A 22,410-nucleotide genomic window follows, 5' to 3' on the forward strand; every position below is an offset into this window, starting at 1 on the left:
ATCGCTCGAAATTATAATTATATAATAATTATTAACCTAACCTTCCTGACACGATTAAAATTAATAGTTTCTATATCGAATTCGAACTTAGGTCTTTTAGGTATTAGTCACTGAATTTTACCATATATGTATAATCATCTAATGGATATGTGTGCTTATATTTCATAAGTTTGTTTTTATTATAGTTTGATATTAATAATCAGTAATTATATTACTGTGTGAAAATATAATTATTTTGATTATTATTTTTATTTTATTTAAATGTATTAAAAATATTAATATTATTTTATTTTAAATGACTTGTGGTTTAAAAAAAAAAGTATTACTGGCGTTTCTTTACACGAGGCAAAATTAATTTATTTTTTGTGGATAGATATAGGTCTAAAAGTCGCGATAGCAGCAAGCCACTTAAAGCAAATTTCCGAAATATGATTATTTAATTTAATTTAATTTAATACAAATATTTATTTAATGCTGAATTTAGATTTTATATCAGCTTATCACAGCTCAGTCACTATGTAAGATATAGTAACATTTTATTTTAAATATTATTTACGATATATATCTGTAAGATAAGAAAAATCTAGGAAAACATAATCTGTGTTTGTCGATAGTAATTAAAATTATATTAAATCACAAATTCCAATCTTTCAGGCATAATAGAAATATAAAAGTTCTATATAAGATTCGAGCTTAGATTGTATTATTCTCCGATCTGATAGAAATAATTATATTTATCATTATTAATAATCCTAATTTTTTAATTAGGTTTAAACCCATGACCTTTAATTTATAAATATAATTAAAAAAACATATTTACAACAAGTACTTATTAATATTAAAGCAAAATATGATTTAAAAAAATCGCTTACAATTTTGCTCTCCACAATATCGAGAAGCTATATTAGAATCCTTTTTAATTCCACTATAATTCTAGGACACTTTTAGGGTGGAAAAGGTATAGGTACGCCCACTTTGGTTTTATATGGGACAAAACCCTTTTCCTTTTTTGATGTCGCTCGTTTTATTCAATAACACAAACCTTAAAATATTACGCAAACACTGTGTTTTTATTACAATCTAGCGTACGTACTATAAAATTTCTAAGCACGCACACACACATACACAAATATATATATTTAACACAAATTTACATACATATAATACACGCACAAGTATACGTACAGACGAAACAATAGCGAAACTCTGCGTATAAACGTTTCGAAATTAGCTCGCGAATTAATAACCCCCAATTAAATTTCCTTTATAACTTTGCACCCCTAATGCTTCTAGTTCTCATCCCCCAGCGACGAAGGGTCGCTATCTCCAACTCTTTCTCGTCGGATCTCTTACGTTTCATCTTGTGACGAGCCATTGTGATCTTTCCACCCCTTGAACGTAATTTAATGTCTTAATCTTTGAAATTGCCGACTGATGCTCCCCAACATGCCTTTATTTATATTATATTGAAAGTTATTTTATAAAATAATTAAAACACTTTTCATACATATTTTTAAGAAAATAAATATGTGAGATTGTATTTTTATTCATAATTTAAAAAAATTTAAATCTTTAAGATATGCAATAAGACATCAATGATGCTCGACTTTGTTATGCGGAGCGCGTTATGTATGAAACGCTAGTTTGTATCAACATTGTCTGTAATTCTAATGAAACTAAGTACTCCTTGTAAGAGAGTATTAAAAAAAAAAATTAAAATATATATTTATCCGTATTTCTATCATAGTGCTTTTTTACTAAGAGCGTTAGTATACAATTCGTAGCATTCGTAGCACAGCTTCTATTTAATAAATCACTTTTTAAAATGGCTACGCTGCTGTGTCAACAACAGCGTGAGATTTAGAGTTCCTTTTAAGTAGTGGTAGCCAATCGGTGGTCCATGGACCACTGATGGTCCGTGAGAGAAATGTGATGTTCCGCGGAAAAATTATAACATATTTACAATTTTCGTGTTTATTAAAATGTTCTATTATATTCTTAATTATTTTTTTCAAAACCTGTCAATGGAAATTAAGTTCTTAAATTAAATAATATATAACATCGAAAAAAAGCGCGTGTGAATAAATTTAAAATAATATACAATGATATTTTGTTTTCAGAATTTAATATTATTATAAAATAATTATAATAATGACAAAACTTTTATTTCAAATATTTTCTCTTAAAATAATGTATATGCATGATGATACGAGTACGGTCCTGTCGGGTAATAGTTCGGGCCTTTGACGCCTAAGTCAAATTCGCGCTACAAACGGCTTACATTTTTATATGCGTATTTGTACTGAACGGCCGTTCTAGTTAATTCTCTCTTCTGTGATAAAAAAATCATAATAAAAAATGTGCATTAGTCTAGATCGCTATTTTTAATATGTTTATTATTAATAAAAGCCATGTTTTCATTGATGATACTAATCACAAATAGCGAGCCATAGGTTGACAATCGCTTAGTGATGTTTTTAAAACGATCACGTAGCCGGTGGTGGCAGGCGGTGCCGCATTACAGGTGAGCGTCATAGTATTTGTTTTAAGCCGAACCATTTTTAGGATTAATAACAATATACGTGGTTAGACGTCGCCACGGAATATAAATGAGAAACTTAGCAAAACTACCTTCGCCGTGAACCTGCGTGGGATTAGTGCGACCCACCGTGAGCTCCTGGGTCAGGCGCACGGCCGGGATGAGGGGTGGGGGGAAGAAGATTGCCTTCGGCGGGGGGTGAGGGGGTCGGTTGACGGATCCGGAATTGCCGAAAGCGACCACTTTAAAATCTGAAGGTTTTCCGGACTCAACAGTCAATTATTTCTGAGAGAGGTCACTCGACTCGGTCGATAGGAAGCTTTCTGACCTAAGCATTTGCGTTTAAAAATAATATTTTTTTATTTTTCAATGCGCGGCTTAAATAATTTATTATTATAAATTATATAGATTATTTTGATAAGAACTTCATTGGCAATTATTATTTTTCAATCTTTAAGACGTTGTATTTATTTATTTTGAAAAAGCTTTCGACAACTTTTTCATGGGTTATTAGAAAAAATATTCATTGGAAGTCGATTGCTTTGAAGATTGCTTGAGTTATTTCAGTGATCGTAGACATTTCGGCCAATGGTCAATAATATATTTCACCTACTAGGGAGCTCTCCAAGAATCCAACCTGGGCCCACTGCTCTTCTTTTTTTTAAAATTATTTGGATGTGTTTGATTTGCTGCGAATTCTTTCTTTCTACAAAATAGTTAGATTTTCTATGAAGCTGACCTTCCGTCAACCATCTGCCTTTTAGTGTCGGAAAACTCCATATTGCTAGGATCTCGTTTGAAACAAGTGGAGGTTCTCTTTACACACAAAAGACGTCTTTAAAAAATAAATTAAGATCCTCGTCATTGCTATGAAAAATTAAATATGACGCTTTCTTAAATAAGCAAATTCTTCCTTTTAATCTAAAATGTTTAGAAAAATTTCTTGAGAGATCTAATTATTTTCCATTAGTATTGCAGCGCTTTTTTAGGAGCGTTTAGATACGCTTAACTGAGTTTTTTTTTAGAAATTTGTGTATTGATAAGAAAGGCTTCAAACTACTGAAGGGTTTTCTTGACAATAAAATATTTTTAAATAGCATTCACGATCGCATCCTCTTTTGCGTCCGCACTAGCCAATTCATCTATGGCTGTCAACATCCAATTTTTAATATATTTAATTTCATGTATTATTAGCTGGTCTTGTTTGTATTTAAATATATTTTCCTATATTTTTTTATATATGATGCATTATTTTAATCATATTGACGCTTTGAAGTACACTGGTCACGATGGTCTTAGTTTAATTTAAATAAATAAATTATAAACGAAAAATTTAGATTAGAGACACTACGTGCGTTATATAATTAAATCTAAAAAGAAACATTATTTTAAATACAAAATAAATTTATAAAAAAATCTTTAAGCAATATGCTATATGTGATACGCAAATTCAGTAAAAATTATGTAAACTTTTGAGTGGGCAGTATTTTTTATTTCAGAGTTTAAATAAGCAAAATATAACTTGTATACATGATTGACACCACTGTTAAAATGTAACCAAATTTTTCATGAACAACAACACAGATTTAAGAATATGAGTTCTAATTAATAGGCCCTTTCCGGTAAATCCCGGAGAATTTTCTAATTTTTATAATCCTTAATAGATTGACGTGTCAAAAATATCATTAATATTCATATAATAACATTGATTATTTATACATTGAAAATATTAATTCGATATAAATCTCTAGTTATTTCTAAAAAACAAACCCACGTTTAAACTTTTATTGCCTGTCCATATCATTTGTTGAAATTACAGATATTAAAATAATTTTTTAAATCTTAAAAATAATTAATAGCTCTGATGTAAAAATATTCAACTTAGATATACCAATTTTATACGATCTACGATTTTATATATGTGAATATATTATAAGGGATATCACATTTTTACAAAAAATTAAATTACGAATGTGCGAATCAAATACAATCCGATTTTTTTAAATATGCAACTAGTATAAAATACAGAGCTAGGTTAAATGTTTTTTTTTTATTGATGGTAATTTTTTTCCCCAGAAATTCACAGAATACTATGAATTTTCAATCCCGACTCAAGGAACTAAAAAAATCCTTAGGAACAGTGCATTATTTTTAATGGCATTAACCTTAAAATGTTTCATTTAAATTCAATTATATGTTTAATCTACAATTTTTTTAAATTTTAGATGTTTTATGAATTAGTTTTCAATTAGTTTTTCTTAATACATAATTTATATTGATTGATTAAAATAAGTATTAAAAAATATAAAAATTGAAATTACGATCACTCAGTCAAAATGTCATCAAGACATTTTTTTAGTATAAAAAGATTGGCACCCTTTTTATATTGACGCCTTGGTGTCTCACGCAGATTTCCGTTCTATCGGCACGCCTTTATATATGTATATACACACAGGTATAAAGGAAACGCGGGGATAAAATGTACTTTCTGATTTAATTAAAACAAACGTGAGTGGAATAACTTCACTATACACCCTTAGAAAATCAGATTATTGTAGACACAAAGTCGTGATTTCAAGATGGTGCTTTTTAATACTTGTGTCGCATAGCGCGCATTTTAATTAAAACCCTGCTGTTTTAGAGACTATAAAAATCTTATCAGACATCCGTTTATTTGACTGAGAGGTATAATGGTTTGGTTATCGTCTAAATTATGTATACATATGTACATCTTTAAACCCGAGGGGAAAAATTATTTCTAGTAATGATTATACCTAGTAAATTTATTCCCTGGGGACTCGTGCATAATGTGTTATCTCACCGGACTCTTAATTGTCTTAAAATATTTATTATTTTATATTTATGCGTGTAAAATCATTGCCTTTGAAAATATAATACAAAAATATAAAAAAAATGTGACTCAAAACCTTATATAGTATGTATATTTTTTAATCATTCTATGAATAAATATAAAATACCCATATTGTTTTGCTTTGGACTACCTAGACGTTATTCATACATTTGTATATATGTACATATGTGTTCTAAATACTAAAGACCCTATGTATGATTGATGAGGGTGTGCGTGAGAGCGTGTGTGTATATAGTATTATACCTATATAAAATTTCACCTTTAATAAAATCTATTTCTGTTTCTTTCTTCTGCATGGTCCTCATCTCACTTGCGCACACACTTAGCAATGGCTGTTGTTTCACCCCCTCGCCCACACCCCATCCCCTATTTGGTGAAGTCTTTCGCCCCTTCTCGCATAACCGTATCCCATAGGTGACCCCCATCTTAGGTGAAGAGGGGAGTAAAAGAACTCATAGCAAATAAAACGCGAGCGTTGGGGAGTGAGAATCTGCTTCGTGGGATAGGGCTGGCAATTTTTTTTTAATGGTAAAAAATATAATTGAGCGATTTATAATTTATGCAACATTTAATAACAGGTAAATTAAATATTAGCTAGCACTAAAATTAAAAATATTATTAATAATCATATATTTGTGACAGAAAAAAATAAATTATATTAATTTTAAATAATTGTTATTTGATTTATTTTACTATTTTACAATATTTTATGCACGTATATACATATATACAATAAAAATAAATATTATTACCATATAATGTGCTACAGCCTTTTAGCAGTAGATCTATTTTTATTAAAACCTTAACCTAAATAATTATGTGCGTATATGTATATGTATGTGGTCATTTTTAAATATCTGAGTATTTTTAATATTCCAGACACAGGTGGAAAATCTGGGGTAATTTCAAGAATTCTCGGATACTTTAATTACTATTTTATTTTAACATATATAAAATGCATACATGTTGCTGACACAAATTAAGAAGTATAAAATTGAAATCTTTCTTAATATCAATACAAATCTTAAACAGACTATATATATATATTTTTTATTCTTACACGAACTAATTAAATTTATAACTTATATAAAACTTTTTTCGGTGCAGTGAAAATGATAATTTAAAGAGAGGGAAAAAATATATAATAATACTTTTAGAACTAAAATTAATAAATTTTTAAATATTTATTTTGATACCTAATTATAAATGTAGTTATTTTTTTTTATTTTTTAATAATTTATTCAGCTTTGTAGCTAATTTTTACATTACTAAATTTTAAGTAAACATATATATATATATACAATATATAACTTAAACTTATTATTATCATTTATTTCCTAATGCACGAAGGTGTTTTTTTATTCCATTTAGGAAACCCGTTATAGTTTTTTTTGCGGATTGTTCTAAGAATATTATTATATAAATATCAGAAAAACGCAGAAAACGAAAATATTCATTTAATCAAGAAAAACTTTTTCATTATCTAATTTTCAAGTATATTTTCTATTACCATTCCAATATTTGCAAAAAATAATATTTATAAATATAAATTTTCTATTACCATTCCAATATTTGCAAAAAATAATATTTATAAATATAAATATAGTATTTATATTCCGTACTTTTTTTATTATATTTTACATTTTAAAATTATTGCAAATTTTTATTATTTTTGCTGATGGACAAAGAAATATTAATTGTCGGTCTTAGACTAAAAAATAAGTAAAATTGCATACTACTTTTGTCAAAAATATTTCAAACAGCGACTAACCACGTAACATTTTTAGTACTACATTGTCAAATACATAAGATTAGAGATAAAGAAACACATTCTGCTTTTGTTAAAAATATTTCGATCGACGACTAACCGCGTAATTTTTTAAAAAATAAATTGATAATTAGGCATTCTGTCTACTCGAGAAAAGAGAATTCTCGACTTTACTTCTCAAATTTCCAGCTCAGAAAATAGAAATGGCAACACTGAGCACCAAAAAAAAAAATGATCAGGAAAATATTATGAGTAGATATTTTTAGTAATTTTTAATGCCTAATTAAAATATTTAGCATACAATATGATTTCAGAAAATATATCGCAAGAGTGGCTAATTTTTTTATTTATTTGGGTTAACTTGTACCTTTTATTATTTATTTAAAAAAATATATTACGATTTTAAAAATATATAAAATACCATTTTTGTCATGAGGTCCGGAATCGTCGTTTTTTAAGGGTCCGGGTTCGCTCTCAGCAGCCTTGATTATATCATATTTATTATTAATTTGATTAAAAAAGAAAGTAATTATTGACGTTATATTTCACACATTTTATATGTAACGTAATAAAAATTGAAAATATATTTTTTTAATAAATTTACATTTATCAGTATAGCTTTTTTTTTATCGACGTATATTTTTCTCCCGCACCGCAACCCTTTCGCGATACATTCCTACCCTCTAACTGTAACCAAGTTTTGTTCTACCCTTACGTGCGGGGGCACACTCCGATGCCACACTCTTTCATCCCAGTGGAGAGAGCGGGGGCAGGATCGTAGGGCAAAAAAGGGGGCAAGAAGGGTATATCGCAGCTTTCTGCCATTATAGTTTTACCTATTTTACCCTATAAGCCCGCCCCCATCCCACCCTTTCCCGGCCCGTTTCACGCTGCCCCCCTGCCCCCCGCTTACGCCGACATTTTCTGCAGTCATTTTAGGAAATTTTAGTTTTGGGTTTAGTTTTAACGATTAAACTCGACCCCGCTTTCCGATTGATGTATGCGTGTATATAAAATATCCCGTTCGGGGCCCTTTTCCCACTAATACACAGACGCGCACGTGTGCACTTAAAAATATAGTTATATTCTGAAAATAAATATATTAGATTTGAGTATTTTAAATTAAAAAAAAAGGATATGTATATTTTATTAATTAAAAAAATACGTGAACTTCAGATGTATACGTACATAATTTTATTTCTATACTATTATATTTACGGTAAAGTAAGACAATACATTAGGAATAACCAAACAACAAATGATAGCTACATTATCTTAAATATAAAGCAGAGCATCTGTTTCTTACAGTAGCATGTCTAAAATTTATATTATAAATATATTTAGCTCACAAGCTGAAAAGCTTCAAAATATAAATATCTGCTAAATATAAGAAACTATCCATATTGCATTTATTACTCAAACGCACAATTTTAGAAAATTATTATTTTAAGTAAATTTCTATGATAATAAAACCATTTTAGCGTAATTTCAATAATATCGTTGTTTCAATACATAAAACATTAAAACAACAATATGAGATCTTACAATTATTTTAATAAATATCATTTAAACACTATTCATTAAAAAAAAAAAACAGTAAAAAGAGCAAAAATATAAAGAAGCTAAAAAACATATATCTCTACTTATTTAATGAATATCGAACTTATGTGTATTTTTATCACATACACACAAATATTTTTAATCGCTTTATGCATTAAAAATATTTTGTTTTGTAAAAAAAACTAGTATATTTTTTCATATTTTGCATATATGCATTTTATTGTGCTTAAAGTTATTTATATAAAAATAAAAAAACTTCCTTTATAACTCATTATGCTTATTATAATATTGATTAGAAATATTTGGACACAAATATAAGATAACTTGACTAAATAGAATTCGTTATTGTTCATTAGTTTTTCCAAGTAAAGCATAAAGTTGCTTCGTATTAGATTGAAATTACATTTTAGATTGTTATGATAAAATAGTCAAACATAATTTTTAATTAAATTTATAATATTGAATAAAGAGAACTAATTTTATTTATTTGATAAAAAATATTACACATAATACGTATTTAATTAATTTTTTTAATAGTAATGTACCTATACCTTTTTATATTTAAAAAGGTATTTATTTAAAAATAAATATACTATATCTAGCAGCACCTTAATAACACTTCTTTATATTAAAATTTTTTCTTTATGTAAAAATATAAAATAACTTGACCGAATTACATGTTTTGTAAGTCATTATTTTTTTTAATGCAAAATATTTTACGTTATTTTAAACGGTTTTAATTTTTTTATTAGAAGAAGTAAAAATGTTGGTATAAAAATATAAAATACATATAATATATATATTAGAATTTAACACAAATAATATTTTTTGCTATAGTAGTTATTTATAAGTTTTTTCTCTGCATGGTTTGTTTTTTTTGTTATACACTTTTATGATACTATTTTTACTACTTTAATACGGTTTTTAATTTAAGTCTAGTTTATTATTTTTTAGCGAATTTTTATTTAATTGTTGTCTAAAGCATACAATCTTCAATTGGTATAATAAAAAAATCCGTTTTAATATTACCTAGCAAAAAATTTATTATAAAAGTCATCATAAAGAAAATTCGGTTTTTTTAGCCTTTGTACAAAAGGAAATAATTGAAGAAAAAATACAATACATATACAATTATAGAATATTATTTTTTATGTTGTGAAATTTTAAATTAAGAACTATTTTATATTTTTTAAAGAAAGAAATACAGTTTATAACTATGCATTTTTTTATATTATAATAAATTTGCAGGCTATGTTTTTATTTAATTTATAGAATTACAATTTTTTTATAAATGTTTTAAAAACATAAGACATATTTTTTTTATTTGATTTTGCTTTTTATCATATATTGATAACCTCACCTGTAATATTATATAGTTTTTAGATTGTAAATATTTTTAATCCTAACTCTTTACAATATAATTATACGCGTATTGCCTTTGTTACTAGAATTCTTAGTAATTATATAAGTACTATATTACCGAAGCAAAATTTTGCGTAAACAACCTATTTAGTATTTACTCTTATTAAAAAGAACATATATTATTATATAATAATTAGGTTTATTTTGTGTATATGTATATGTGTGTAGTGATAATAACGAGCGACGCCGCTCGCCTACATTTCTCGGCGCAAGATTGTCGGAATAACACCGAAAATAAATTACGATTCATCTCCTATAGTAATTTCTACATTACCTCCAGAAACTGCTTCCAGCATCCTCGGCTGCTCTACGGCTTGTATGAGATTTAAATTAACCCGAGGCGTGTACACCTAGAGCGCGGCCCCCTTAAATCCACTAAGAAATAATACTTATTTGCTATGAAAATACGCGTGCCACATACAAATATACGTATGAACATTATATTACATCACTTTGACTACTAAATGTGTTATGAAATGTTTTGCATATTGTGGTTATTATATTATAAATTAGCATTATGAAGAAATATATTTTAATTATACCATAACATATGATCTACTAAATAGTCAATAAAAGATCATACATATTAGGAATAATATTATGCAATAAATATATCATCGGAATACGTCATTCAATACATTTTTAATACAAATGTAAATCGAGGTTTCAGATGAAAGAAAAGTGATTATTTTAAATGAAAAATAAACATTGAAATATTGTTTAGTAATAAATATTCAAAGCTATTGATTTATTTCGGAACAAATTAATACTATGTATTTTAATTTTATTGTGAAATAAGTCATTAACTGAATTTTTCTTAATATTGTGAATCGTAGTATAAGATAAAAGAAAAGCATTTAAGTTATAAGTATTTAAAACTATTGATTTGTTACAAAAAAAATTATACTGTATATTTTAATGTTATTATATATAATAAAACATTAACTATATTTTTCATAGTAATAAGAATTAAGGTTCAAGATGGAAGTAATTCTTATACATTACAATATTGTTTATTGAAACGTATTCAAAGCTTTTGATTTATTACAGAAAAATATTACTACTATTTTAATTTAAATATGGATAAAGTCAATAACCATATTTTTCCTAATAATATAAACCGAGGTTTAAGTTAAAATAAAAATGGTTTTTCTTCATGAAAATTAAACATGAAGTATTTGTTACAGAAAAATATTATTGAAGTATAATTCAATTTTATAGCTGAAATTGTCTCTTTAAAATTTTGTATATATGCATATTATATACATATATAAATATTTTATTTAAAAATAATACGTCCTTAACTATAAAAATACCATTTTGTCATTAAAAAATAGAAAGTACTATTATATATTCATAGACTATTATAACAATATATTGATAATCTAAATCACTGTTTATTAATTAAAATATACAATGATGTACTCTCTGCAAATAATATATTTTCATTATTTTGTATTGTGTGTAAATTAATATTTATTAAATTTATATTTTCGATCAGTCACTTTAGGTTTAGTTTTACGAATGAATTTATAAAATTTTATGTTCGGTTAGTTTATATGTACCTATACTATTAAATTTAGATTACGTGTATAATTAACTTAGTTACGTAAAATAATAATAAATGATAAACAATTAGAATAAACATACATTAGAAAAATAGTGAATAATAATATATATTAAAAAGCATAATATCTTAAGGAAAACTTATTATTAAAAATAATTTTAAATCTCTTTGGACGTGTTAATCAAAAATAAATATAAAATTGCTTTTGTAAATAATGCAAATTTTACCTTCATACTTTGATTAAATATTTTAATTTTTTTTAATTTTAAATGATATTTTATGTCTATTTACAAAATAAAATATTTCTTAAAATTTTTTTTTTTCTGATTTTTGAGAAAAGAGAAAAAAATCAATCGGGCAACTTGAAACAGTAAAATACTTTAACATATCATAAAATAAGATAGAATTTTAAATAAATAGCTATTAAATCCGGTTAAGATATTAACTTGGTAAATTTTATTAAAATCTGATTTTAAGAAATCATAAGTTTTTAATTGTTTGTGGAAAAAAATATATGAAATCGTTAAAATTTTCAAGCCTTTTTCATAGTCTGTATTTATTGGGTTAGTAATTTTAATAAAATGATTAAATGGTCGGTTTATTTTAAATTAAATAGTTAGTTCTTTTTTGACTATATGTTGTTATTTTAACACAATCAAAATTTAATTAAAAATATGATCTAGATTTAATACTTTAATTGGAAGCTTATATTTAATAAAATGGTTTAATAATTATGTATGATTTTTAACCGTATTATATTTACTGACCGTTTAACAAAGTAACCAAACTATTTTATTGCAGTTTTATTAAAAAGTTGGTGTCCATTTTATTATTTTTAAAACTGAATTGATTTAATTTGTTATTAAATTGTTCACAATAAATATAAGTTTAATATTTTAAGATATAATTAATTATAAGTTTTTGAATATATTGAAATTAAAAAACTGGTGTGCAAATACCTAATATTTAAAATATTATAAACATTTTTAAGCAACTTTATGATTTTTTTCCATAATAAATTTTGATTGGACAAATGTTTCAAATTAAAATTAAAATTATTTGATGTATTTATTTATATTTATAATGAAATTCTATTGAAAAAAATAAATATACATTATTTCATATTTTATTTTATATAAATAAACAAATATTTATGTATATATTTTTTTTAACTAATACATTTGTATTACATTCATACAAGAACGAGTATTTTTAAATAAAATATGCCAATATGGTATTTCATCAGTAACTTTTAAATGAAAAGCTCATTAAAATGTTACTTATAAGTAAGTTTTTCATAACCAAACAGTAACTTTTGAAAAATGGTTAATAAAGCGACTGTGGTTCTTAACTCGTCATAGCTACAATAGTCACATATTTTTCTGAATTTATGTATTTATTAATTATTTTATTATAAAGGTATTTATATTTTTTTAATTATTACATATTATATAATAAAAAAATATTTTAATTATTTGTAATTTTACAATTATCAGTGTGGCAATGTATTAAATCATCAGTAACTTATTAAAATATTACTGATAAGTTAGTTATTCATTAACTAAATATTATTATATTCTTAATAAACAATCAGTAAAGTAATTGCTATTTATAGCTACAATACCAAAATTAAATTTTTCATTTAAAACATACTTAAATTCTTAATATGTTTCGAAATATGATTTTGTATACAAAAAGTTTTTCAGGAGCAATTTTCTAATACATAATAATTAACATTGCATTTTATCAGTAAAAAATAACTAAACATATATTTTAAAAACACAATTTCTTAAATATTTTCTAACAATGCAATATAATCACTGAATGTTTATTTAATTAACTGACCACTGAGTAAAAGCAAACCAAATTACTGAGGCAATAAATACGGGCTTTTTAATTGTATGTATTATATGTCCATAAATATTTTTTTATAGTTTTAATTATATTATTACCACTGCAAGAGCTTGTCAAAAATAGTAAATATTATATTAATTTAATATTTTAATTTTTTATAATTTTAAATATATGTAACTTATACCACAATAGTATCGAATTGCATATTAATCTTTTACAGACACTTATATCAAATAATATATTTTAACCACAAAATTACGCAATAATACTGATACACACATATTAATACATACACACAATATCAGACCAACTTCCCTCAAACACCCAATTTTCTCTAATTCGTACGGAAACGTGCCGGAATTCTCACCTAGTACTCAATAGTACATTACTAAGATTCATCACGAGACACTCGCTCCTAGTAAACAACAGGAAATTCACTACACAGTAACGAATGAGTAATTTTCTAATTTAACACTATACTTACATAAGTTCACTATGACCGTTTATGTCCCTGCGTCGAAACGCACTGGTCAAAGTAGACTTGCTTTTGGACCAGATGACCAGTATCTTGGTCACATGGTAATACTGGTTTGACAAGTGTATGTCAATTGTTAGCGTGTGATTTGCATATCGGACCTTGGGGCTATTATTATAATCTGTGGGAACGAATGGGGTGAGAAAGATGCGCGCCTTGACCGGTTGTATCATCACTCCTATGTGTGAATTACATCCAATGTAATATAATATATTAAGCACTTTGATCCGTGCTTAACACACATTTTACAATATCCATTTTTTAATTTTTTTAAAACAATATACTTAATTAGATTTTTTCTATAATAATAGCATTTATATATTTTCTACCATTTCATAAGTTTACAATCATTGTATTTATTTTAAAATTTATTTTAATTTAATTGAAAAATAATCCAGGATATAAATAAACAGCGTGTCCGAATGGTATTTGGATTGATTCAATTTTTACACATGGAATATGTCATCGCTTGTTTGATTGCGAAGATCCTCGACCCTTTTACAGGTCACTCGGACACCCAAAGGATTGAAAAAGGTCAAAGTGGACACAGCTCGGGGGGTGATTTTTCAAGAACCCGTTTTGTTTCCCAAGACAGTCCGGTTTCGCTGACCAGAAGGGTGACGCTCTAAATTTGGATCACATTGTATGTACTCTTTTATGCTCATGAAAATATCACATTGATATTTATTTATATATATTTTATATACATACATATACTATTTCATGCGATACAGGGTGAATACATTTTTCAAACGTATCTACATTGAATATATGAAATATAGATATAGGAATATTAAAAATTAAATAATACTCTTCCTATTCTTATTACTTATATTAAAATATTTTATTTCATTGTATGTTATATTAACTGAAAGCTCTATTGCGCCCTATTATTATAAATCAAATTATAGTTATTTGAGTTTTTATCAAATCAATTGACTTAAACTTTTTTTTTAAATATTTTTTATGTTTTCAACCGACATATAATATTATCATATATTTTTTTAAGAAACTGTGGTTAACAGTATTCAATAAAGTTTTTCTTAAACTAATACAGTGCATAGATATTAAAACTTTTTAAATTGCCTAAATGCATCGATTGTCTTTGCTTATTAAAAGAAAAGTGTATTTAATTATTCTAAACTGAATTAATGTTATCGCTACTGCGATATTTTGCAACCAATATTAATAGTGAATTTATATTTTTGAGAGTCTTACTTTTAATCTTTGTTCCTAAATGTGTTTTTTATTAAATGAATATGTATGCTTTATACATACATAAACATATTTATCAAAATATTTTCAGTTTTGATTTTATTGAAAAGCTATTAAAAGTCTCGCTTCCCGAAAATTTACCACCAAAGCAAAAAAATTAGGACTTAAGAATCATTTGTAACAATGATGAAAATATTACTATAATACACAAATATTTTATTAAATATTTATATGTGTATATTGTATACACATTCAATAATTAAAAAAACATAGTTTTTTATTTATTAAAACAAATATTTATATAAAAAACACAATTTTAATTTTATACATAAAACAACTATTGGAAAATTAAATTATATATTTAAAATATATATTTGCTGTGATAGCTTAGTTTTTAAATCAAGGCATTTATGGATAAATCATTTTAGTTCTCAATATTCTAATTAAAAATTAAACTCGCTTGCTTTCCGTTGATGTTGGCTTCATTGTGAATAAATATATATACAGAATATTTATATTTTAGGTCCGTTTTTCAGTTGGTTACATAATCTAAAACTCATTTTATCGAATACATTTATGTTTTTGTACTGGAGAAATATTCTAGTGCTTTATTAGTTGATTTTCTAATTTTTTTTTAATTGTTAACGCAATAATAATTAAGTTGTCAATGTTCTCTTTAATGTTATTCTAGCTAAATTAGTATAAAGTCGTTCTAATAAATCTTTCCCATATTTTAAACATATTTTTGAGAACAACTTCGAAAAAAGTTTTTATTGGCAACATAGTGAGGCTCCTGTAAAAATATTAAATTAACAAGCTGCTTATATTATATATCTATGTATATATTTTCAAGCAAACATTTTTAGTGCTAAAATTGTATTAATTAAGGACTACTTTTCCAGTTTCAAAATCAGAAAATCTCGAGTCTCAGGTTATTTTTATCGAATATTTCGGGACACGAGACGGCATAAAAGTCGGGAATTCCCGGGTTGCCTCAATATCGAATTCTTAACTATAACCTTAACCTTATTTTTTATCTAGAAAAATATCTTTCTAATATATTTTTTATAAATTAAAAAATCCGTCGAAAAATGAAAACATAATATTCAGTAATACAAAACCGTTTAATATTTAATAATAATTTGGCAAACTATATATTTTGTATCAAATTTCATTATCAGGAAAATTTGCTTAAACGTAAGTTTCCACGGCAAATATTATTTTTTATTTTAATTTACTTTTAATTATGTGCTTATTTCACTGACATAAATAAAAACTAAATATGTTTGATCAAAATATTTGTTTTAAACTATTTTTATGTATTTAAAAAAAAGTAAAAAATAAAAGAGCATTAGAAAAAAACTAGCTTTATTAAATTAAAATAAGAAATGCTTATTTAAATAATTATAAAAATAAATTTAGCTTAAGATCTATAACTATAAGAATTTTTTTCTCTAAATCAACATGTAAATATGTTTAAATTTAATTTTTTGTAGCTGTAGTGAAATATTTTAATACAGTTTTATTCTTTGAAAATTAAATGCTGCTTATTTCGAAGGTATTTTAATTTTTGTATAAAATGGTTTATTATTAATCATTTCTACAAACTTATTTTAAATAATTTACCTGATGTTATATACACCCACCAAGCATATGTTAAAATTGTTCTAAATTATTTTTAAACAGTAAATATTTCTTGTAGTTAACGCATTGGTTTTACTAAATATCGGTCCAAGGGTCACAATAGCAGGAAGTCTTAAAAATGTACATAATTTTAAAATGATTTTGTTTTAAATAAACGCGATAGTTGTATTTTATTATAATCGTGGTTAAAAAATAACACGCGTTAAAATCGTGAGACAATAAATATGATTTTTATGGAGGTGGTGTTATAATATAATTTATGAACTATATTTCAAAGGCTTATTTTCTATGGGCTTTTCTTACATATATTTTTATCTTACGTATTTTTGTATAAATTTATTTGAGCTTATTTTTGGTTGGTGTTTGCTATTTTGTTTAAAATTTATGTATATTTATTTTTTAACAGTATAGATAAATTCATAAAGTATTACTTTTATTTTACCTAAAATCTTGATTATCATTCCTAAAGAAAAAAAACATTAAGTTACATTTTATTTACTTGATACTTTTTTATGTTCATTTTATAGCTTCACATACATTTCTCTAAAAATGCAGTAGACTAATTTTTCTATAGCAACGACGATATATTCAATATGTTGCTTGAAGTCAATCCTTTTTTTTATTTTGCTGCCTCCCTCAATTATCACCCTATCTATGTTTTCTACCCCATCTACACGACCCCGTATATACGTGTGCGTGTACACGTGTACCCGCTTCGTCGTTTTAATTCATACTGATTGAATTCCACCTTGAAGGATTGTTAGCGACAAGTTCCTGAGAATTTTAGGGGCGGCTCCTCCGCCGGCACCTGCTAGGAATAATAAAATCCACTTCTTGCGCGGTAACACTTTGAAGTTTGTTGATGGGAGCACGTTCCGCCGTGTGTTCAAATCAAATTAAGAATTCCCAGCGAGCAAGATGCGGTGCCCTGTGCGAGCTCCACCCCGACTACCACCTTCTTGCTCGCTTTTCCGCCCCCGACGGCAACCCACCACTCCAAGAAATGAGGCATCTTTGACTTTGATGAATAGAGAAATACCGTATTCTTGCTACGTCCGGGCACCCCTACGCCTAAAGCACGCTGAGAAGAAGGACAGAGGCGGAAAACAATTTCGAGGCATTTTTATTTAATAAAAATAGCCTATCTATCATAAAATATTTAATGTATGCTTTTAAAAGTATTCTGATATATTATGTATGTGATACATACATATATAAACCAGAAACTGGCAATAAAGCTATTTACAGAATACATTTTTAAGTTAAAAGCAATACGTTTGACAGAATTACAAATGATGAAGTGTCAAGTGGTAAAAAGGCAGGTGTTTTTGCTCATATTTTACGATTTTGCTGAAATTTTGTTATATATTTTTAATTTTAATTGTACTATTTGCTAACATTTTTTTTAATTAATCGATTAAAATGTGTTATTGTAACAAAAAATATTTTTATCAAAATATTGCGAAACACACTGAATAAGCGTCAGAAAATTTTACATTTAGTCGATCATTAATGAATCTTTACAATTGGTTGATTGGCAAGTGCTTTATATCTTGTCGGTTGACCCAGAGTAGCTGCAGTAATTCCACCCTGCAGTTGCAGACTGACCCAGCCAGTTAGGATCTAATCCGGACATACTACTGTATGTTGCTCAGGGCCAGCTTCAATACTACTGATGTCTTTGGTCAATAAATATTATATAGGTGTACAAATAATGTAAATCATCTTCATTAGTGATCGCAACTATAAATAAAAAACATATAAATCAAAATACATTAATGGCGGACGCAACGATAAGAAAGGCACAGCGAGATAAGGGGTGACTCATTTATGGAAAATTCGATAAGTTATCTAAGTCTTTCGAAAAATAATCATTTTAAAACTATAGCTTTGTCGCCTTTAAGGTTTATAACAATGTATTTCAAAGTTGTCAGGCGGCAAAGTAAATAAAACAAGACTTAGCAAAGCTTGTTTATAAAAAATAAAATATAAACATACGATTTGACATTTCTGAAAACAACTTTAATATTAAAATCCCAATAAAAAATATTAATTAAAGTGCTTACAGAATTTAAAAAACTTTGAATTAAAAATAAAAAACTTTAGTAAAAAAAAAAAAAAAAAAAAAATTAGATATGTTTGAATTAATTTAATCTTTACAAAATTAATTTTCGTGATATTTTTCATGCTTTTAAAACACTCGAGAAAATACTATGTTTAAAAACCTTGTGCACTTAATATTGTAGACGTTTCTAATTACTTTCTGCTAAAAGTTAGTATTCATGCACATTGATAAGAATCATTGATTTACAAATAATATGCTATTAAACAACTAGACTAGTAAAAAGTATTGGTAGAGTTGAAACTGGCTTTTGCTTTTATTAGTTTCTGCTTTGAATAAATTTCCAGCTGAAGTAATAATTGTATTTCCCGAAACATATACATATTTATACATAAATATTTTTTGTCTACCATTGGCGAGGTATAAATCCTTTATTTTATTTAATTGGCATAAAAAACGCGTTAAAAGCGCAATAAATCAAATGCCATTAGTCTTTACGTCCGTCAGACAAGTGCCATTATTATGCCGATAAATACATATGCTATTTTATTATATTTCATTGACAAAATCAACAGATTGAATGCAAAATGAAAAGTGTTAGAATGCAAAAAATATTAACGTAAATATTCAAATAAAAAGACGATGAATATACAATAGGTAAATTCAATTTTACACTTAAATCTTTGTAATTGGGCTTTAATAAAACCTCCATTAGTTTGAATAAGCGTATATAAGCACATAATTAACGTATAAAATAAACTTTCATTCGGAATATGCTTAAGCATTGTCTAAAGAGTCGGTAGTCGTTTTTTATTTAAAAAAAATTAATAATAATTAGGATTCCTAATATCTTATTTAATTTAAACCAAACTAAGAAAACGATAGAAAAATCAATGTATATTCTTGAGAACTTATTTTTCATCCACCGTATTATTCAGACATTGCTCCAAGCGATCCCTTTATCTATTTAGATCTCTTCAACAGTTTTTAGATCGAAAAAGTATTAATTGCTTCTAAAAATACACTATTTTTCGAATCAGATACAAAAAAAATTGAATATGTGGAAAATATATATTGAAAAAGCTCGAAAATAAATGTTTGCTTTAACACAGTTAGTTATAGAGCTATCCATTTCATCATTATTCATAATAGAGATAAATGCCAAATTTAGGTTTTAAGCCCCTACTAGCTCTAATTGATTGATCATTATAAAAAAACGTATATCCGTATCTTTTTCAATTATGAAGAATAATGAAATGCATTTCTCTCGAACTGACTGTATTAACGCAAATAGGGTATAGTGAAAGTAATACATGTTTTAATTTTGAACTCATTTAGCCCGCACCTTAAAAAATGCAATGACTTATGTTAATGTATATAATATTGCGTGTGGAAAAGTTTAAATCATTTCATTATATTTTAAACAGGTAAACATATATATATGTATTGATGTATTCTGATATAATTTCATTGAAATGACATGTTTTAAAAAATATTTTCGGAATGGATTTAAGACTGATTTCTTAGGTTTTCCATGAGAATAATCTGAAAATTTCTGGCTTGGAATTAGGGAGGTCATTTCAGCTTTTTCAAGACCATGAAACTATGTAAACAGAAAAATCAACCGCTTTCCTCTTCACGTCAATTCTGGTCTAGCTACTACGTTCGAGGTCCAGATCTTAATCCGATCTTCGGAGACGACTGGATTCTTCAGACGTAGACAAAGTTATTTAATGATAATAATATAATGTTAATATCGTAAACCAATGGTTCTTTCCGCCTCACACGGTCGCTCCGCCGGAACAATGAGCTATACGCAAAGCGCCACCACGCGTCTTATTTCTCGTTTAAAACACAGCTCACAGATTCACACTCCCATCGCTCCGGCCCTACAGAGACTTCGTCCCCGTGCGACGCGAGTGTGACACGCCGTTCGTCTTCCTGTAGCAATAAGATGCTCCGCCGGAAGTTCTCTCTCTCTAATTCGATTTGTCTTTAAATTTCATTTGTCGGCGCCACAGCCACATCCGGTTGTAGATGTACGTGCATACGTCACCATCTACCGGAAGCTGGGCGGGGCGGCCATTTGTATTATATATTATATTATGTTCAGGCTAGGGGGGCCCATGACGACTTCCGGTGCCTCAGACGTTCTTACTTAATGGCCCAGGTTGTAGGTGTCGGTGCTGCGTGGTGTACCGTAGGAGATTTTCAAAGCTCGAGAAATTCATTTAGCGAGCTTAATTTTGATTGATATGCCCCGTTGGGAATTTAATGTTTGATATTAAAATATTTGACGCTGTAGTAAACGATTTATTTGTAGACGTATATCAATGATTCGAATAATTAGAGATGAAGGTATCGATTTCGGCTTACAGCAGCAGAATCAAATTTATTTTTGTATAAATTGAGATTGTTATTAAAATACACGATTGTATGTAATGTAATGTACATCTTAAGTGTTTTTTCTCGCTTGATAAATTCTATTTGTGCCCAATTATCTCTCAGTAGGGCGTTTCCCCTTTTCATGAAATCGGACAAAGACCCCAAATTAATCCATCGATGCAATCCCTTCATTTAATATGATGAACTAAATATTTAAAAAAAATTTAGCACATATTTTATTTTTACTACTTTGAAATACAACACTTTCTGATAAATACAGTAATTAGGGTGAAATTTGCCTTTGAGATGTATCTCATTCTGCTTAGCTAATAATTTTGCTACAAATCCGTTTATTTTAACTGTGATTGATTTTGCTCTGTATTTTATTAAAAAAAAGCCATTCTTAAAATTATATTGAAGAGAGACAATATCAATTAGTTTTTCTGTCACAGTAATATATTTAGCACAGTCTCAATAACACAGCTAATAATATCTGCAATTGATAAGTTAGAGTGTTGCGATTTTTATTCAAGATCTTTAGCCGCAATATTATTGATTCCCTCTGAAACACAATTTCTTAATAATGAAATATTAAAATTGTTTTAACATTTTCTTAAAAAAGTATATATGCAGTTTTCAGTAAACATTGCATAGAAAATAACTTTCGAAAAAAATTTCATTAAAAAAATCGATTTTTTATTCAAAAATGTATATCTTTACGTTCTGAGATAACAAGACTTGATTTTGCAGTGTTTTTGCTGTCTTTAAAGTTTTTTTTTAATAATATAGATCTTTGTTTCTAAAAACCGATTTTAAATTTATGAATTGGTCTACTCTCAGTTTTTTAGTATATCCGTCATATTTCGATCGATTTATTTTTGTTTAATGCCGTTTTAAATTACGTTTCTCTGACACAGATATTATGTCAAATGACTCCTAACAATTAAGCTAATTAAAAATTAAGTTTCTTCAAGAAAAGATATTTTG

This window comes from Plectrocnemia conspersa, unplaced genomic scaffold (genome assembly GCF_051122295.1).
Source record: "Plectrocnemia conspersa isolate PC_06_02 unplaced genomic scaffold, ASM5112229v1 ptg000008l, whole genome shotgun sequence".
Classification (NCBI taxonomy): Eukaryota; Metazoa; Arthropoda; class Insecta; order Trichoptera; family Polycentropodidae; genus Plectrocnemia; species Plectrocnemia conspersa.